Source organism: Falco biarmicus, chromosome 11, assembly GCF_023638135.1.
Source record: "Falco biarmicus isolate bFalBia1 chromosome 11, bFalBia1.pri, whole genome shotgun sequence".
Lineage (NCBI taxonomy): Eukaryota > Metazoa > Chordata > Aves > Falconiformes > Falconidae > Falco > Falco biarmicus.
The window spans coordinates 32,063,721-32,080,642 of NC_079298.1; the positions used below are offsets into that span (position 1 = coordinate 32,063,721).

The 16,922-nt window shown below is 53.1% G+C and overlaps 2 long non-coding RNA genes across 4 annotated transcripts; both read left to right on the forward strand.

The window, feature by feature from the left end:
• Nucleotides 1-391: 391 nt before the first annotated feature.
• Nucleotides 392-6,979, forward strand: LOC130157235 (uncharacterized). 3 transcript variants are annotated; one of them, XR_008824743.1, is made up of 4 exons: nucleotides 392-568; nucleotides 1,171-1,554; nucleotides 3,220-3,383; nucleotides 5,753-6,979. It is a non-coding gene; the product is annotated as an uncharacterized LOC130157235 (long non-coding RNA). The 3 variants fall into 3 exon arrangements; XR_008824741.1 differs by having other exon boundaries at nucleotides 1,171-3,383; XR_008824742.1 differs by having other exon boundaries at nucleotides 1,424-3,383.
• A 7,181-nt stretch (nucleotides 6,980-14,160) lies between these two features.
• Nucleotides 14,161-16,654, forward strand: LOC130157180 (uncharacterized). Its single transcript, XR_008824719.1, has 3 exons — nucleotides 14,161-14,261; nucleotides 14,406-14,526; nucleotides 16,096-16,654. It is a non-coding gene; the product is annotated as an uncharacterized LOC130157180 (long non-coding RNA).
• Nucleotides 16,655-16,922: the final 268 nt, after the last annotated feature.

Below are 16,922 nucleotides of genomic sequence, written 5' to 3' on the forward strand. Positions count from 1 at the left end.
CTTTAACTGCTTCGAGGAGAACTGTTCCACAGCCCACTGTTGCAGGCATCTGCTCTTAGTCAGCATCCCTCCAGGGCAGTCTCGATGCCCAGGATTCGCTTCTGCTATTGATGCCTCCTTTTCGTGGGAGAAACACACCCTGCACCCCAGCTGGGTGCCTGGCACAGATCTGTCTGTCCGAGTTACTGGGAATTAACCAGTAGCATCCCTGCAGTGGCGTCTGCCATCCCCCACCTCGCCTCCCTGGGGCTGGCAGTGCTCCTGACAGAGGCAGGCTCTGTCTCTTTCACTCACAGCTGAAGGATGCCTTGCCTGGTCCTATCTCCCAGGTTGGAGGGAAATCGTTTTAATTTGTGTGGCACACTCCTTTAGGGGGTGGGGCGGCGGGGGAAAAAAACCCAACAGAAACTGGCCATTCTGGGTATTTTTAGCTCTTTGCAAAAGACCACTAACATCTCTTTCTCTCTCCCTTTTGTTTTGTTTTGTTTTGTTTAACTCCCTGAAGACTGTCTGCTCTTTGGGGCTGCCTTCGATACTGCATCATTAGCATCACATCTCTGCAGTGAAGGTAAGCCAGTGCTCAGCACTCCCCAGGACTCTGACTCACAGGGAGACTCATCTCCTCTCCTTGCTCTCTGGGTGCCCAGCCCTCTGAGAAGAGACTCCCTGGCTGGGAGGGTGACGGGCTTAGAGATGTTCACATGTCCTGGGATGGGTTTTATCAGGAAAGGAATTTGAGCTTCCTGAGATGGAGGTGACACAGCCTGGCAGTAGGGCGTTGGTTTGGGACACAAAATTGGGTGGCTTCTGGTTTTGGAGCGTTCTCACAGTATGGTACCTCTCATTTCCCCCCTCCTCCCTTTCAGAATTGAGAACAGTCAAAATTAGAGGAAAACCTGGCTCCTGAGCATTTTTCCCCTCCGGTCCCTTCACCTGGCTTGTTTTTCTTGTTCTCCTACAATTTCAGCTGGCTGAGTTTCAGTGCCAGCCTATTGAAAGGAAAGGCACGTGCTAGCTTATGGAGGGAGAGAGACCCGAGACAGGATAAATCTGGAGGCAATGAGATTGGGGGGAGGCAAGTCAGCTGCTCTGACACTTTTATTATGGAGCCAGGCTGCTTGGGAATGAATCTTTGTTGAAGCATGTGTTGCTGGATGACATTTCTACCAGGTCTCGGCAGTAACCTTCGCCAAGCCTCACTGCCCAGCCCTGCGTTCGCCTGTTCCTGAGACGAGGGGAGCAATTGTCAGCTGGAAATGCCACAGGCAGCAGGGCTCGATGGTGCTCGATGTACCTCTGATGAGTCTGAAAGCACCTGGACTTTGGCACCGCAAACTCTTCAGGCTTTGGTGACTTCAGCTTACAGATACATATGTTGTTTTGCAAAGGAGGTGTTGGCTTCTGCATGTGTTTCTCATTTCAGAAATGGCAAGGATACAGCAGAGACCAAAATGAAATCCTCCTTATTGTCCAGAAGGATGGATAACTGCAAGGAAAGATTATTCCACAGCGCTGGAAAAAGAAGATCTACTTGCTCAGTGACCTGGTGGTGAGGTACTGGCTCTGCTTCATACAGAGGCTGGAAGCCAGGGAGATTTTGGGTTACAAAGAGGGCTGGGCAGCGTTTGCTGCCCTCCCTGCTCCATTCCTGTATCACTGTCAGCTTAGATTCCATATCAAGAGGGTGATGTTGTGGCTGGCGGCGACAATAGCAGAATGTCACTGGCGGAGGTGAAATCTTTCCCTCCATGAAGGTACTTTTTCCTTTCCCTTCCCCATGGCTTACACCAAGAGCCGCTGGCTCCCAGTGCCAAGCGGGACATGTACACGTGCTTCTCAAGGGACAGGGTATACTGTCCTGAGCATCACTTTTCTTGCTGCGTCGGCAAGCCGTTCTGTGTCATCGATGCCTCTTTGTGCGGTGACCTGGCACAGAGGGAAACCCCTCGTTACTGTCTGAGATAAACCGGGAGCATTGGGAGCTGCCGTGTCTGCCATCACGGCAGCATTGCACAGAGCGGCCCTTTGCCATGCTGGTGCTCTTGTGCCAGCGGGAGGTCTGCCAGGGGTGTCCCTTCAGAGGCCCAGGGGCCATCTGTGCTCTTCAGGGGCCAGGCCTGAACTAAGGCAGGGTCCGAGGGGCAGGCAAACGTGCTGATGGTTCCTATTCTCTGCAGGCTGTCTCTCACCTCCTCTGAACAGGAGCTAATCTTGTAGAAGAGCGCCTGTGCCCACACCCTTCCAGCAGCTCCTCTGCCAGCCTGCTGTCCTCAAGGGCTGGTTCAGCAAAGCCTTAGTGCTGTTCTGGGTCCAGCTTTCATTTTCCAGCGGGTTACGGAGGAAAGAATGAAGGTAGCTGCCGCTGCCAGGCCATGCTAGAAAACAGAGGCAGGGGAGACAGGCCTCTGTGCACTTAAAGATCCAAGAGCTTAATCTGAATCTGGTTCTCTATTAGACCTGATCCTGTCTTGCATCTTTTCCAGCTGATGCCTGAGCCTGTCTTTGGCTTGGTGTTTGTTTTTTTTTTTTTTCTCCTTTCCCCCTTTTTTCCTCACCTTATGAAAAATGGCTTTGCCATCTGCATCTGTCAGGAGTCCGCTGAGCTGGGTGTACGGCTCAGTGAATATACAAATGTGTGGTTGGATCACGGCCCTCCCTGACAGGCCAGAGATGAATACCAAACGTGCAGGGAGAAGAGTGCGTTCCCTTCCTCTGCTGCTGCCGCCTCTGATGGTTGTTTTTCTTATCCCAAGGAGGCGTAAGAATCGCCTTTGGGAGCAGTGCTTCCTTCTGCTCCTGTTCCGCCTTGCCAAGGATCAGTTCTCTGCCATCCGTCATCAGATGAGTCCTCTCCTTGCTCTCACATCTCAGCTGCTGATGGGAATGCCAGGGAAGGGGTAACTGGTTTACCCTGATTGATTTTTCCTACCACCTTCTTCCCTCTCCCTTTTGCATTCCACCACCTAGGCCGGTTACAAGGCCATCAGCAGGCTGGGGCTTGAGGACACTTGCCTTTGCTTGCTGGTCCAGGTGCTTTTTAAGAGAGATAAGGATGAGGTAGAGGGGAGGGGATTGTTCAGCTTTACCCATGTGGCTTAAAATGTAATTTTGAATGGGAGTGTTCAGCAGCGTCATGCATGACTCCACGTAAGATGTGCTGAGAGCACCCAAGCACTCCTGCATGCCTGGGCTTCACGGTGGCCCCTTTCCCTGCTGTAGGTGACCAGCGTGGTGGGGCTCTGCAAGGAGGAATGCTCCAGCTGTGAGATCAGCAGTTGCCGTCACTCTGCAGGCTCACTCAGGTACCCAAAGGGAGCTGACAACCTGCCTTGACCCCTGTGGATTTGCTCAGCTCCTCCTGCTTCTTGGATTTCTGCAGTCTGGTACGTGAGCTGCTTCTCTGGCCTTGATGTACTAAGCAGCTTTCAGCCAGGTGGGCTCAGAGGAGCGGGCAAGCAGAAAATGCAATGAGTCTCTCCATGCTCGTGCCACAGCTATCTGGTCAAGGAGGGGAAGTTTCAGGGAGGGCATACCCCTGCTTTGGCAGAAGGAGGTAGCAGGCAGCTTGAGCTGAGCTGGTTTTTTGACAAGCAGATGGATGTTCAGCAGGGGCCCAAGAAAACCCTTTTGCTTCAGGCTAGCTGTGCGCCCTCCAAACCACAGCATTGTGCTGATGCGAAAAAAAGCATCGCTCCGTTGACGCTCAGCCTGAATTACCTCTTCCGGCACCTGATTCAGGACTCGGCGACTGTCCCCTCCAGCCACCGGCTCCCAGCAGGAGCCTGTTGCAAGCCTGCAACCAGGCAAGGATGCAGCAGGAGCCGGTGAGCAGTGAGGAAGGCGAGTGATAGCAGATTCCTCTGGTGTCTCCACACCGCGGGGCTCTTGGCGAGTGAGCGCTCGGCTGCTTTGAAAGCTCTTAGTGCTCCTGCAGGTGGGAGCCAATTTGTCTGCTTTCCTGCCCAGGTGCCATCTGCTTGTAGGATTGCCTGCACGGTGGATGAGCGCGACGGGGATGGCAAAGGGAAGGGGCTGCTGGGGTGGGAGAGATGAGCGTAAAACTTTGCCTGGGTAACTTCAGCACTTCTGGCTGCCGTTGGGCCCCCTCCCCTGCATCGCGGCGGGGAAATCACAGCCTGTCATTTGCTGTTCCTGGAGCGTGATGGGGAGCTGAGGCACCGCTAATAGCAAGTTATCATTTTAATGCTAATTTCCTACCCTTAGCTCAGGCTGGGGGAGGCTCAGCCTGGGCGAAGGGAAACCGTTAGCAGATGGAGAAGCGGGGGCATGTGTGGGGATTGTTCTGCACCCCCAGAAGGGACTTCCAGCGGTCAGATGATTAACCACCACTGGGAAAACTGGTAGGCAGGTGCTGAGGTCAGTCATGTGGATAAGGGAGGGGAGCAGGGAGAGGGATGCTTTTTTCCAAATTTCTTGTAGGGATTTCTCTAGTGCTTTAGTCTTTGGCTTGAATTTGGTCTTTGCTGCTTGTTGCCAGCCATCAGTCCAGTGTGACCCAGGGGATACTCGGGCGCTGGCTGGGCTGCAGCTGGTGGCGTGGTTGCCCTTTTAACAGAGGAGCCGAGCAGGGGTGGGTTTAGCTACTGCCTTTTTGTGAGGAGCTCCCCAGTTCAGGAGCCTGGACATATGTGCTGGGCAACGGGCTTCAAAGCAGGGTAATTTTGAAGCCATTCTTGAGATACCCAAGAGCAAAAAAAAAACCAACTTACCTTTTTGCCATGGGAACAAGGTCTGCTGCCCCAAGCTGGAGAGCTGGCAGGAGAAACCAGTGGCTGAGTTTGGGGTCAGAGAGGAAACTGAACCATTTCCCAACCCTTCCCAGAGGTGGGAATTCCCACATCCAACCTCCTGTTCAGTCTCCTCTAGCCATGCTCACCAAGTGGAAGAGCCTGTGCTGCTCCCCAGGCTGGTGTAGTTGCCTGGGAGCTTCTGGGGAGTTTGAAGAGAGGTGACTGGTTGCAGTAGGAGTGTGGGGCTTGTTTGGGATTGTGTTGGCAGGAGTCAGGGAGGTTCTTCTACCATTTCTAGACCTGCTTGGACACCTTAGGACTAAAGGGACATGAGCTCAGATGCTGTGCCCGTCTGGGAAGAAACTGGTTGCCTGCTGCTGAGGGACAGCGTTGTTTTAAGGTAAGGGCCCAGTAGTCTCCTGGTCTGTGGTGTGACACATCTCCTGAAGACCCACCAGCCTGTGCTGATCTAGACCATTGGCTTCATAATTTCCTCTGAAAGGAATATGTGGATTTTTAAAAAACCCTTTCAAGACCATTTTAAAACTCTTTTGGCATCTGGTAGAGAGGCAATGGAGCGACAAAAGCAGCCATGATAAAGGGAAGGAAAACCAGCAACTGGTTAAATGGTGAAGGGATGGGAAGCCAGGAGGGGACCATCCTGCCAGGAGGACACTAAGGCAAGGCTGTGTTAGCAGAGCAGCATTGCTCGCTGTGGTTACCAACTATCAGATTGTGGGGTGGAGCATGACTCACTTTTTAAAGGAGTTATTTCCATCTGAAAAAATGGCTCCTATCTTTCTTAGAGCCTCTCCCCTGCCTTGAGTGAGGAGAGAAAGGAGAAAGCAAAGGGCTCCTTTTTCTTAGCTGAGGAGAATCAAACAAACTTTCCTGCGAGTAGCTCAGCAAGGAAATCAGTGCCTTACGTTTTGCCAAGAATAATACAGCCAAGTAGTGTGTGTGTGTGGGGGGAATAATATAAATTGTGTTGCTTTTCCCAGTTCAACACTCTGAATAATGAGCCTGCGAGCCAGAGGGAGAGCTCCCGGGAGAGGCGCCTGTGTTGCAGAAGGACACAACAGGTGTCTCGGATGGGCCAATATCTGAAGCGATTTCTCTCTAATTTTCTACATCAGTGAGAACACAGCACGGTGCCATCAATCATAGTCAACCTCCCCTCGGAAAGCCACCTCCTGCCTCACCGTACTGCAGCGTCCCCTCTCCTCTTCTGCCCCTGGTTGGGGGACCACAGGTGTCCTGGCCAGCAGTGCCTGGCAGGCGTCTTCTCTCCCGGGGTGGAGGGTTCTTTTTTGTTGTGTTTGACCCTGCTTGCGTTTCTGCCGTTCTCCTTCCTCCACCCCTGGCACGTATTCCTAGCCAGTGCTTTACTTCCAGGCTGTATCTCCCCTTCCTGGAGTCAGAAAAGGCCAAATACCCCTTTTATCCACAATGAGGAGAAGGTGTGGAGCTGCTTCTCCTGGGAGAAGCACTTCTCCTGCTGGAGAAGTGATGGGGGGTGGTTTTGGTGCCTGTACTGCTCATCTGGGGACGGGTCGGTTGGGCTTTACAGCTCCCCTGAGGCTGCTCCTGCAAGTAGTGACCATCAAGGCATGTTCTGGGATTGCTGGTGCCTGGCTTCTTCACCCCAGCCCCAGCTCTGGGCGTGGAACACCAAAGAGAGCCATCTTTCGTGTTGGACTGGTGGTGCGATGCAGCAGCTCTCGGTCTCTTGGTTTCTCCTTTTGTGAAGTCCTCTGCTCCTTCCAGGCCTGGCCATTTTTCCAGCCGGCCCAGGGGCACCACTTTGGCAGCAGTACTGGTGGTGGATGTCCTCCTGAGCAGGCCCGGGCCAGATGCGCTCTGCAGCTGGCCAGAAGGCTGGTGGGCCGTGGATCTGCGCTCGTGGCTTGCTCTTCTACTGGAGCATGGACATAGCTGATGGATTTAATGGCTCTTGCTTCTTCATCTCTCATGTGCTAGACTGGGTGCTCTTGTTCAATTGTGGTGGCTCTTGAACTTACCAAAACCTGGCTAACTGATGCCAGCTGTCATGACACAAAAGTGGTTTGCAAGTCCCGTTTCTGGCTCCGTGGGTTCAAGCACCAGCTAGAACCAAGAACGGTGCTTCTTTCTTGAGCAGAGCCCTAGACAGAAGCATCTTCTGAATAAAGCCATGCGTTGCCACCTGCCTCTCAGCCTCTTAAACTGGCTTCTGAGAGCTGCCAAGGATGCTTTCCTTGGATCCTTGGAAACCTCTCTTTCAGGCACGGTTTCCTGCATGTTTCAACCCTGCTCTGGTGCTGTGGAGCTGTTGCTGTCTTCTGTAATAGCTACTTTGTTTGCTTCCTGATTGCCTGCCCTTTCTGTAACGAGCTGTAATTCATCCTGGTTTATACGGTGCTCGGAGATACCTGGAGCAGGGAAGGTGTACCATTAAACCACCTTCTAGGCTGCTCTCTGGGCCAGGGTTGCTGATCTTCTGGAGATGTAAAACTGGGGGGACAAGGGGGACTGGATTGAAACGGGGAATAATTACCTAGCAGGGTAAAAGGGGCTGACTGGGCTGGAAGCTACTGGGAGCTGACACACAGGTGCAGATGAATGGCTATGGCAGGCAGGCAGGGCAGAGGGATGAAAGTCGATTTTTTAAAGCGTCTGCTTTCCCCTCTTCCTCTGCTTTATAACCTGTTTTTATAGAGACTGTATGAGGAACACATTTTTTTATTAGCAGCTTGGGAGTGGAGAGTAATAAAGATTAATTTTTTTAAATAATTCCTTGCATTATCTTTTAATTTCCTGTGGCAGGGTTTGACTTTTAAATCTCAAACAGAGTGAACTGCTAACGTGCTCATCAGTTTGGAAGCAGCAGCCAAAGGAGCTCGTGACTCAGTGAAGGTGGGAGAGGTCCGAGTTGAGCCTGGAGTCCTGGCCTCTCCGGGGCTGGCCACAGTCCATCCCCTGGCCAAAAGGATCTGTTCAGGTCTGCAGTGCCGGGCTGGATCTCCGTCCCAGGAAAACTTCAGGAGATCTAATCCATACTGCAGCTCATAGTGTCCATCTTGCTTCCTTCTGCTGATGGTAATGATGAAGGTCCCCGGTGGAGGAAGGAGGGAAATGTGATGGTCCTGCTGTGGGCGATGCATCCTTGCTGGCCTCCGCCCAGGACAGCGTGTGCTGCTGGGACCTGTGCTGAGCTGCGCGGGGCGGTGGGCCTGGGGGTCCTCCAGACCAGCTGGGATCCTTGGTGGTCTTGCTGGCATTCAGGGGGAGGTGGCTGCAGGACTGGTGGGGGAGGATTAGGAAGAAGTAACAAGGGAGCTGCTGGAGGAGAAGGGGGTGAGGTGAGAGAGAAGAGTGACAACACTTGTGACAGAAGAGGGCTCTCTGCCCCCTGCATCAACACTCTCCGTGAGCACAGAAGAACTGATGCTCTGCTGGGCTTTAGTCTACTCAAAGGACTGGCTGACAGTGGAGCTGGACTACCTTCACCGACCCAGGGGAGCTCTCACATGCCCCGTACCCATAGCCACGGTAGCACTGAATGTGGGCAGAAGTGGTGTCCAGCACGCAGACGCCCCAGCCCCAGCTTGCTTTGACCACTGACGACCTTTCCATAGCTTGTTCTTTTTCATATGGCCGTGCTGGCCACTCGAGTTTGCTCTGAACTGGTCTCTCTGGAGAGCAAGTGGTGGAGGCAGAGAGCGGCCGTTACGGAGAGGCAGCCGGTGTGGGCACGAGCGTTTTGGCTCACGCAGGTATGAAAGCAGCTGTAGCTCAAGTGCCTGGTGTGGGCTTTGGGAAGGCAGGGGGGGAAGCTGAGTGAAGAGGGGAGCACAGTGGCAGTATTGAAAAGTGTCCTGAAAAGGCATTTTACTGGATTACCTCACTCCTGTGTTGGAATCGGGACTGGGATGAGGGTACTTGGAGATGTCTGGGGATGGGGAAGAGCCAAATGGTGCGTGAGGAGCGCTGTGACCCAGACAGCTCCTGGCTCCCTCTGACAGATGCCATCTGGAGCAGGCTTAGTGCGTGCCTGGGCGTCTGTGCTTGTCCTGGTTCTGGCAGCCTTCTGATGGCCAGCTCCGCTGAGCCGGTGTGAGAAGACTGTGCTCCCCCTCCTCAGAGTGCTTCTCTCCATGGTTGGAAGGTCACCTCTGCATCATGGTCGAGGGGTTCCAGGCTTGATCCAGCCTCGCTTCTGCTCTCCCACATCTCCCCTTGCTGGTGGGGAGAGGAGCACACCTCAGCCCACCCCCAGCTGTGAAGGTTGGCTGTCCCATGCCAGGTCATCTGGGTTTGCTGGCGTTTCGCAGGGCAAAGCTGTCCCTGGCGAGGTCTGGGTCTGTGGGCACAGTGCAGATCTTGGTCTGCTTTTGGAGGCTGTGCGCTGCCTGGCACCAAGCGTCCTGCTCGCAGCAATACGTGTGGTTTGGGTTCTGGGCTCGTATTTTGGCAGCAGGCTGGGATCTTGTCCTGCTGGCCTGGCTTCATCTGACTGGATCCTCTGGTATCCAAGGGAGCGACAGAAAGCTTCGGTGTGTGTGGCTTGTGCATGTTTTGGGTGGGAAAACACATTCCTCAGTGCTCTCTTTGGATTCTCCATTTATTTCAAGTCTTGGACAAAGAAAGGACCATGCCCTCTGCCAGGAGAAGATGACAGAAGTGCCTTATGGATGTTCCTGATCTCAGGAGGGAAACCGAGGCACCAAGAGGTGGTTTGATGCCTGTACCACTAGCACCTTGGTCACACCTGCATCCATCCCTCTGTGCACGGCTGCCAGCCCCGTGTCCCGACATGCTACGAATGAGCACAGCTTCGAGTTGTGTTTCTCGGCCAAAAGAAGCATCATTTGCTAAAGTTATCAGGCGTCAGGAAAACCGAGGGGGCAGTTCCTGATTGTCAATATCTGTCCAAAAGCCGAAACCTCTCCTGTTGTGGTGGGTTCTTTTTTAGCTTCTGAAGTCTCAGAGAAAGATGGAAATAAAAAGCAGCAGGGAGAGAGCTGTTAAAAAGCTTAAAGCTGTCACAAGGCATTGGTTAGTTTATGTGCAGTGAAGTATACAAACAAGTTTTCAGCTTGTTGGTTGGAGCCAAAGAGCGTGTGTGTGGGGGGTTGTGTGATAAATATGTTTTATAGGTCTTTTATGGGATTTTTTAAAATGGCTGTCCCAATAAATTATTTACCAGGGTAATAAAAGATCAAGGAAATTGTTCCAACGGTATCGCTGAGCATCTAAATCCCAAGCTTTTACTGGGGGGGAAGGACCCTCTGAATTCCTGTGGCCTTATAAAAGATGGTCCAGGTGTAGTGCTCCTGGAGGCCGGGTCCCCAGCCAGCCCCAGTACTCAGCGTATCTCCAGGAGGTCCCGGAGGCTTGACACTGCTTTTCAGCCCCTCAGCATCTCCTCCTGGAGATGGATAGCATTTCCCTCCACTCCTGGCTCTCACAGCTGCAAATCTCTTGATAGTCTCTGAATATTTAAGTTTCCAAAAGGTCTCAGAAGCATAATGGTCCTTCCTGGTGTGAAATGGTGGGTAGAAATCACTTAGAAAGCAGCAAGGGGTTTGGAGAATGGCCTGAGCCCCTGCAGTACAGGCTGGAAAGGCTGCCCCATAGTCCTGCAGGTAATGGGGACCTCCTCCCACCGCAGACGTCTGGATGGGGACGTTTCTCCTTGCTTGGTATCAACCGCTGCGCAAGGGAAGGGCCGGGTTCTGCTCGCTGCTGGCCTGGCCTGCGTGGCAGACAAGCCCAAAATAGTCCTTGCAGAGGTGAAATAAAAAGTTCTGGCGTTCCAGCCGCAGAGTCTATAAATACATCTTTTGGGGCATGGGACCAGGCTTTAAGAAGTTCAGTCGCTCTCCTGCTTCTCCCAAGGGGACAGAGGAAGGAGAAGGCTGGGGGTCCTACTAAGGATCCCTGCCTCAGGACAGGGCAAATACTTTGGCTGCATCCCAGACTTTTTATAGTAGGCAGAATTAGGTTTAACCCCTGGTAGGGTTTAAAAGACATCCAGTTGTTAATGCGGTGGCTTTTGTAACGACTCTGGCTGAGAAAGATGCATCCCTGTGTGGTAAGCTGGTCATAAATAAATTCAGACAGGATTTTAGAAGCAATTTCTGAGGCTTGAAAGAGATCATTCTGGAGTGGCCTTCAAAAGGAATGGTGGGTGGGAAGGGACAGCCACTGTTTCAAGGTAGCTCTCAATATTCACGGGAAGGATTATTCACTGGGAGCCTTTGCAGAGGGGAGAGTTTTTGGGTATCTGATGTGTTGAAGGGAGGCTAGATTGATCTTTGTTTGTGCTGTCTTTAGCTTATGTTAACCCCACGCCTCAAGGTGTCTGCTGGCCTCTGCAGGGTCCAGGGAAGAATCCTTGCCTCCATCCATGTCTAATTTGGCTCCTGGGTTTGGTGATGGTCCTGGCTCTCTCTGAGGTCGTGGAGAGAGGCCACATCTGGGGACAGGGAGCAGTTTTCCTGGTCAGCCAACAAGGAGCACAGGGCTTTATTTGGCTTCCTTTGGGTGCCTGCAGGCTTCCTCAGATCTTAGAATTTTCTGAAATATTTCCTCTGCTGTTACAAGGCAGTAGGAAATTCATGAAGCCACTGATCTTCCTCATTTGCTTCCCATGCTGTGTTACAGTGGTGGCTTTTGGACTTTCCTTGGTCCGGTCCTGCAGCCTTGGGGCATGGCTGTATCTCCAGCCTCTTTGGTCTAACAGAAGCGCTGGGATGGAGATCCTGGGCAGCTCCTGGATGTCCTGAGCTGTCCTTCTGAGCCGTCCTAAGCCTGGGGAGAGGGCAGGCGGCAAAAAGGGGGCTTGTTCCTCTTATCTGGGAGCTGGGCCAGCAGGAACAGCCCCATAGCATCCTCTCCTTTGGCTGGTGGCTACTAAAATTTTGGGGCACGTTGGATGCACCCTAGAAATATCGGCGCTGGTACCCACCTCTGCAGTGCGTCCCCGGTGAGTGGGCTAAGCCGGGCTCAGAGCTCAAAGCCCATGAACCATTAAGGTTCTAGTCTGGGGAAGGTTTAAACTAGAGTTGTGTGTTTTAATGGGTGGTGTTTGCTGGTGTGGTTTGGCTTTTAGGCTGGTGGCTGGGGACTAGGTTTCAGAGCAGGCTTTCCGTTGCAGGGAGCAGAGGCCGGTACGGCGTCTGATGTTTGGCTTTAAAGAAAAAAGGATACATCTCCTCATGTCCCTCTTATTAATTGTCAACGTGTCTTGCCAGTTTGGGAATGGATGCCATAAATTTACATGAGGGTTGAGCCAGCATGGGGCAGGCGACAGAAGCCCAGATGATGTGTGTAGGCCAGGCTTAGCGTCTCTTCCCGCTCGCTCCAGACTGTGCAGCACGACTCCAGTGACTTCAGTGGCATTTCCTCCTGGCTTGCCTTCTCCTGATGAGAATTGGACTGCATGTAATTGAAAAGGATGGGGCACCTGCCAGCAGACTGTGAGCCACGTTCCCTTGGCAGCTTGAGATTGTTGGTGGAGGACAGGGGAGACAGGCTGGGGCAGACACCTGCGTCGGGGGGGAGGCGAGCCTCAGCATCACAGGGATCCCAAATCCATCTCCATCTGAAGCTCTCTGGATGCGGCTCCCTGTTGCACAGCGGTTGCCCATGCCCAGAGGGGGACTGATGTCTCCAGCTGCTGTTGCATGAGTAATAATTTGCTTTCGTTCGTGATCTCGCCCTCGCTGGCACCAGGACAGAAATGTGAATAACTGCTCCTCTGAGCAGCTTTCCTTTTCTGAACCAAGGACTTGATCTTGAAAAGCATTCTGTGATCTGGCCGGCTGTCGCTGACCCTGGGCTTCGCAGCACCGTATCTCCCTGCCTGAGCATCAGTCAAGAGAAGCTGAGGGAGGTAAAAGGCTCCCGGGGTTTGTGCTGTCCCGAACACTAACGAGAGCGTGGCGTACACAGACGGTACAGCAGGCCTTGGTGTAAGGCCAATGATCAAGATGCGAGGGCATTGTAAATCCGGCACCTACAAAGATGCGGGAAGCAAAGCAGGGCAGGATCTGCATTTCAAAGAGCGTTGTTTCTGTAACGGCACCGCACGGGGAGCAGATGTGCCTGCCTGCCGCCAAGGCAGAGGGATGAAGCTGTTTGAACTACGGTCTCAGGGAGCCCACAACCACCAGCTTCACGTTCAGGGCACGGTTAAAGGAAAGCTTCGTAACCCCGCACTAATTGCATGGTGCTGAGCCTAGGAGGTGGTGCCTGCTGGGCACGGCTCTGCCTAACACGGGCTGCATCAGACGGAGATGTCTTGAAACCAGGCTTTGCTTTCAAGTGTACAAGGTCCCTCACCATTTGGCTACTAATGCCAGAAACATTTCTGCTGCTGAATTGATGCTGGCCATGCCAGTGCTAGGAGATCCCCTTAGGGAGAGCCAGCTCCTACCTCTAAAAGCCTGCGACCCAGGCAGGAGAGACAGCTGTGGGAGCAGGAGGTGAAAGAAGATCCAGTGGTGATGAAATGATTTGGTTTTGTCTTCCAGTTGTAGCAGGGATTGAGTCGGAAGCGAGTGGACAGAGCCAGGGCTCTAGCCTGGGCACGGTCACCGGATGAGGTGGGCCCCCTTCACTGCATGTGGCTTCTTTAAAAAAAACACACGGGGTTGCTTTGGCTGTCAGCTGTGGTTGTTTTCTTTTTTTTTTCTTCTTTTTTTTTTTTCTTTCTCCTGTTGGTAATTTCTGGAAGGAGAAATTCTAGAAGGTGTGTAGTTTTGGGCAGCATGGCACAATTTCGATTTCTCTGTCTTGGCCAAATCTGTGGGAGATGGAGCATCTCCCCAGTGCCACTGGCTGCCACTACGCTCCCAGGGCAACTGTTTTGCTGGAGGAAGAGGGAGCATCAGCAAATCCTCATTTCTGAGTGACTCCAGCCTGCCCTGTCTGGCAAGGGGTTGTGACAGGTTCAGTTTGCCGATGTCCCAGGGTGGTGGATGAGCACACCTCTGCATTCCTTGGCAGGCCTGCCGACATCTAGACCCTCCGAGCTGAGACCAGGAGCAGGATCCTGATGCCTGGCTTGCATTGAGACCTTGCACGCCTCAAAAGGGCTGGGAGGAGGGGCAGTTGTAAGGGGAGATGCTTCTAGGAAGCAAAACAAGATAGTGCAAGGTGGTGGCTGGACATAGCAAGGAAGACAGCTTAATGCCCCCCTGGTTCACCAAACTGAGTGGGGAGCAAGGATGGCTTTTATGAATGAAACTGCTCTGTGTTTGTCCAGGTCAGTCACATGTCCTGGTCACCACTGTGCACTTATTTACACCTCAGAGGGCACCGTCAGGCCAAAATTAAAAAAAACAAACAAACAAACAAAAAGAAAGAAGCAAAATCCCATCTGTGCCACTCAAAACGCCTCAGTTCACTCGGGCTGTAGTCCAGAAAAGCACTTAAGCATGCGTGAACACCCCCCCGGGCGGCAGCGTGCGGCGGAGGCTTTGCTGTCCCCGTCAGGAGCCAGGCATCACGGCGAGGAGCCAGGTAGGACCTTGCTCTTGACCCCTGCCTTTGCAGCATCCTCAGGAGATGCTCGTCAAGGCAGACCCTCTTGGCGATTCCTGATCTGATTGCGGCTGAGCCTAGGCTGGGAAGTCACTGTGGTTTTACTTTTGTTCCTTAATTGAGTGACCTTGCCGGTGAGAAATGGAAACCTTCCTGGAAACAAGGACTTGCTCCTTCCTGCTGGGATGACTGGAGGCCTGCAGGATGTCACCCTGAGGCAGGACATCTTTTCTCAGACAAACAGGTACTTTGGGGTCGCTGGGATGTAGAAGTGAAGCCCTTTGGCGGCGGGTCTGACCTTAAGCCAGTCTCACTTTCAAGACTGCATCCATGAAGTCTTGCTTCTGGACCAGTGGAGACCTCAAGCCCGGTTGCCAGCACTGGGGTGGCTGTGGGACCTGTGTGAAGCTCTCCTGGGAGCACCAGAGCCTGCCTTTGGGGTTCCCCTCCAGAAACGCCCACATCAGCAGGAGGGTGGTGGGGTGGGATGGGCTTCTCCTATGGCTCAGTGGATTCCTACAGAGAGCAGAAGGATGGTGAGCAGCCCCCCATGGCTGAGACCAGAGCTGGACCCAACACAGAGATCTTAAAGGTCTTTTGCAACCTAAACAATTCTATGATTCTGTGGTCACCACCATTGCCAGGCTGCTCTGGTCTGCTGCGACAGGGCATGTGGCTGAGGACTGCCCCGGCCACCACCACCACCATGGAGACCTAGTGGATCCTACCTCACGCCGGCTGCTGGCATGCAGGGCATCACATCATCGGCACGCAATTTTGCATTTGCTGTTTTACAAACCTTGGCTGGGTCATTAACGGAGGAAGGAAATAAAAAAGCAAGGGCTCCAAATGGATCCCAGAGGGATTCCCTGTAGCAATTAGCTTTATACTTGAAAACATATTTCCAGTCTTTACTGCCTACTCTCTGTATTTGAAATAATTTTCTACCCAATAAACCTTAGTAGCCCCCAAACATAATTTTAGCGATGCATTAATTAACGACAAGGCGACCCAATGGTTCAAAAGCTGAGCAAAACCCAACGCATATATTAGGCAGCGAGGCAGTATTTTTGGGATGCTTCCTGGGGCACCGCGCGATGCAAGTGCTTTATGTTGGATGTCACCTAAGGCTTGGCTGGCCGGAGCAGAGGGCTGTCTGGGATCTCAGCTGCTGGCAGGCACCTTCCACATGGGACAACCGCACTGGATTTTGGGATGTACTTCTTTCTCTTGCAGAGCTCTTGTCTGTTTTGCAGTCCCTCGTAAAGAATGATTTTGGATATCTCTTAGGCTTGGGAAGGTCTCTAAACCTGACCCCCCCCCCCCCCCCCCCCCCCCCCCCCCCAGCCCTTAATGTTCCTGGTGCCTTGTGGCTGGGAGTTTCAGGGGTTAGACATGGGCAATATATACTTTGCGCTGCTGTGCGATCGCCCGCCTTCCCTTTGCTTTGATTCACGTCCCCGTGGGTGCATTAACCAGCAGGGCTAGCTGGAAATCCCTGGTGACTCCCTACCCACAGCTCCCCTGGCAGTAATTCATGCCGGAGGGAAGCACAAGCCTTGCGTGCCCGGTTGCTTCTGAGGTGCGAGCCACTTGGTCAGAGCCTGTGACAGCTCCTGGGCTGGGGAAGGCATCAGGCCAAGGGGGAATATGGACTCAGCGTGCTGTGCAGAGCTGGTGCATGTAGAGACAGGCTCCCCCGAGCCCAGTTAACCCAGTCCCAGGTCCCTCTGGGACCCACTCCCATCCAGCTTCTGCAGAATGTGGGCATGAGGAGGTTGGATCTGCTCATCGCAGGGCTTTACACCCGCAGGTCTGGAGCTGGCTGTGGGCTGGTGGAGGATGATGCACTGGTGTGATGCCTTCATCGGGTCTCAGCTGGCCACCAGGGAGATGGCCAGCTACTAGACCACAGTGACCATGACGGTGGGGACGCTGCTTGGCCGCCAGCATTGTGGAGGCCACGGTGGAGGCACCGGGAGCACCGATCCGGTGCCGCCCAGTCTCTGTATGCAGGGTAAGCTTGTAATCTCCTGCTTAAAAGATGGGAGGTAGCATTACAAGCCGCTGCCTCTGCCGGGGTTTTCAGCTATCGTGGGCTCATCCTGCTTTATCTGTTGCATGTGAAATATCCCATGTAAAGCTACGCAAAGCTGCAAAGCTACCGTAATCCTTCCTAAAGCCACCCTGCCCTTCTGTGCGAATATTATATTAGATGATATGCTTATTAAACTCGCTCAGCAGAAGTTTTACTTCCAGCCGGTGGTGATAGTCTTGAAATGCCATTAAGGTAATAATTATATCACGTTGTCCTTGATCCAGATCTTGGCTGGTAATTGTTCACGCCTGCTGCCAGCTATTTGAGTAATAGTAGGTGCAAGGGGAGGGTTGTGGCATAGCAGGTGGTGTGATCAACTGGCACCTTGGGTGGCAAGCTGGGTAATGTGCTGGGGGTGGGAGACCTGTGCTGGCTCCTTGGGGACGTTTTGTCACTGCTCTTTGCTGTTACGCTAGTCCCGGTCGGAGCATTGTTCCCAGGCCACCTCAGAGCTCCTCTAGCTTCTCCACTAGAATGATCTGGAACAGGGGGAGAAGGCATAGGGCTGTGTGGAGGTGGGACCTGGGACACCTCTCTGGCTC